The sequence below is a fragment of the Ochotona princeps genome, unplaced genomic scaffold (genome assembly GCF_030435755.1).
Source record: "Ochotona princeps isolate mOchPri1 unplaced genomic scaffold, mOchPri1.hap1 HAP1_SCAFFOLD_555, whole genome shotgun sequence".
NCBI lineage: Eukaryota > Metazoa > Chordata > Mammalia > Lagomorpha > Ochotonidae > Ochotona > Ochotona princeps.
In genome coordinates, this window is record NW_026696484.1 from 111,340 (window position 1) to 114,802 (window position 3,463).

Below are 3,463 nucleotides of genomic sequence, written 5' to 3' on the forward strand. Positions count from 1 at the left end.
TCAACTGCTGGTTCACTCCCTAAATGGATGCAATGGTTGAAACTGAGCCAATCTGTAGCCAGGAGCCAAGAACCTCCTCTTGGTTTGCCACATGAGTGCCACAACTTGAGCCACATCATCTGATTTCCCAGGCCATAAAAGTTGCATTGAGAACTGAACACTCTGGATATGAATTGGCACCCATTTGGCAGCCATATGGCCACCAACTTTCAACACTAGCCCCTTCCATCATTCTTAAAAAGGGAAGTGCTCTCATACAGCTCACTTTCCAGCCTTCCCTTCTAGACTGTGCAGGTGAGCACTGAAAGTTACCACGCCCTAATTCCTGGATCCTTCTCACAGTATGCTACTCTAAGTCACACCATACATGTCAACTCAGGAGTGATCCCAGTGCTTACAGTGAAGAGCAGAAGATGTCCTTTCACTGGGCAACTGCCTGGATCGGAGGAGCTCTATGATAGCAAGTGGGGATGAAGAGCCAATGTATTTCCTGTTAAATGTCTCTACCGGGCCCGGCGGCGTGGCCTAGCGGCTAAAGTCCTCGCCTTGAAAGCCCCGGGATCCCATATGGGCGCCGGTTCTAATCCCGGCAGCTCCACTTCCCATCCAGCTCCCTGCTTGTGGCCTGGGAAAGCAGTTGAGGACGGCCCAAAGCTTTGGGACACTGCACCCGCGTGGGAGACCCGGAAGAGGTTCCTGGTTCCCGGCTTTGGATCGGCACGCATCGGCCCGTTGCGGCTCACTTGGGGAGTGAATCATCGGATGGAAGATCTTCCTCTCTGTCTCTCCTCCTCTGTGTATATCTGGCTGTAATAAAATGAATAAATCTTTAAAAATTTAAAAAAAAATGTCTCTACCAAAGCAAATGAACTCATTCTGTCTGTAGCAATGTTTTATTCACATATTCTGACCTTTTTAAAACTTAGATCTGATATTCCAGAGAGACATACTAAAAGACAAGCTAGTTTTCTTAGCATTGAAAGACTAAATTAGAAGCCCACGTGACGGCTTAGTCTTCATCTGTAATGGTCTCTTCCCTAAGACTGGACAACAAAACAGCAACACATTTGGCCTTTTTTCCTGCACTTCAACTAATCCTTTCCACAGAAACAGAGCAAGACGACCTGACCTCAGTTCTGCATTTGCAAATCCCACAGCATGACATTTAAAGGACTCTGTGTAACTTGGCCCTGGGTCACAGTCTTGTAGCTTCAACACACTGGCTTTTCCTACAGCCCGCATCCTTTGCTCCTCTCGAGGGCTTCTGGTTTTCAGACATGCCTCCACCGCCACACTTCCACGCTCAACTGCTGATGTCTTCATCTCTGCCCAGAGAAAAGTTCTCCCTCCACACAGATCCCTGTCAAATTTCTCAAGGCCAGCCAGAACCAATCTGAGTACCAACAAAACACAGGTCAAGCCAGGAGAGAGGCAGAGCTCGTGTCCTGTCTGCTGCACTGCCCTGGAATGCCCAAACAGAAGCACACAGCACAGGGGGAAATGGCTACTGCAACATGAAAGCCAAGTCATGATTATACACAGTAGATGTCAAGCCCATCTCTACTTAGCATCAGCACGGCATCTCTATTGATCGCTGTCCTCAGCACCATGGCTGTACAAGGCTGAATACACATCCAGCCTGCATGCAGTGACCATGACATTCACAGAACTAAAGCAAGTGTTTTCCACTTTCACAGATATTCACTATGAGGATAAATGTGCACTCAGAGAGACAAAGAATCATGAATCACTCATACATGCAGGTTGACAGAGTTCTAAGACATGGGACCCACTCCTACATTATTTGTTTTAGTTCCCTCACACACAAAGCTGCCTTAAAAATGAAGCCAAAAAAGGTTCTTTCACAACAAAACATAAGGCCATTAAGATAGGGTAACAAGAAGAACAAGTGCTTCTAAGCACTTACACAGCTGTCTGGGCCACAGGGACCACACCTGCACTGTCCATGCAGAAAGTGTGAGAGTGAACAATCCTGGGACGGGAACCATGTGATCCTGACAAGCAGGGCTGCCCCAAAGAAGGGCCGGCTCAACTGACACACTGGATTATTCAATCAGTCAGCCTGGTTCTCAGGCTTGAAGATGTCATGTTTGAAAAGCATCAGCTGTGAAAAACTCATCAGCAAATTAGATAGAACAGGTCAGTCCCACCGGAAATACAACTTTATCTTACCAATACGAAGCAGGCCACTTTCCTAAATGCCAGCCAGTACTTGGGAAGGCTCTCAGCTCACATTCCAGCAAGCCAATACAGACCCATCCAGGAGCATTCCATGTCCCAGGATGAGAGACGCATACCCAGAGATCACTTGCAGCAATAATGCCATAAACCTAGAAGCACCACTTGGCACGCATGCAGCATTCCAGTGCGCTGCCTGCTGTCGGTCCCAAGGCCGATCTTGGCACATTGTTCCACTTCTGAAAATGGAGCTACGGAAAAAGCCCAAGCTAACAGATACTTGCAAAATCCTCCTGACACCTGCTGTCCCTTAAACACTACAAACTCAAAGAGCTTGAACAGCAGGTACAAGAACAAGCCCAGATGAACTGGGTCAGAGTTGCACTTACACTTCTGTAGCATATTCAACTCTTCCATCCACAAACCTGCCTGTTCCGGTCACACAGCCATGCAAACACCAGGCCCCACACATTTTCCCCTGTCTCACCTTTCTGCTGCCATGCTTCCCGGCTTGACCTGGGTACTGGCACTCCTGAGGCGGTATCCAGGCACGAGGAACTCAGGCGGGTTCGAGGTGGCTGATGACAGCTGGTACAGGCAGCTTGTAGTGGCAATGGCAGTAACCAGCATGCGCGGGTAGGGGATGGGCCCCAGAGGCCTGGGGCAGCAGGCGGAGATGGCTTAGGGCCTGGGAAGAGGACTTGGAGATCCCGGCTCACACAGCAGACAGCGGGCAGAACCGGCAAATACTGGTGCCCAGAAGTGGCAGCGGGCGTGGGCAGCGGGTCAGCAACGCTGGAGGTTGGCAGAGGGGGCTTAGAGGGGCGGTGAAGCAACCAGCATGCATGCGTAGGGGATGGACCCCAGCAGCTGGTGGCAGCAGGCAGAGGCGGCTTAAAGAGGCTCGTGGAATTGGCGGGCAGGCTCGCGCGACACCTGACAGCCGGCAGAGGCGGCTTACACTGCGGCTGGCAGCAGCCAGTGGGCACGGGCAGCAGGCGGCACTCAGGCCACAGCAGTAGCTGGTGGCAGAAGGCAGAGGCAAGCTCACGCCGCAGGAGGCAGGCAGCTCTGGGTGAGGCTGATCCTACCGCGAGCACGGGAAGCTGGCACGTGCTGGCGGCTGGCTGGGGAGAAGGGTGAGCCAGCGGAGGTTGTTGGAAGTTGCCCCAGACGGCTGAGAGCGGCGATCGTCTGGGGCGGCTGGTGGCACAGGGCACAGGGCGGGCGCCGTGGCAGGGTAGGTGGGCAGCGGCGGCAGTCA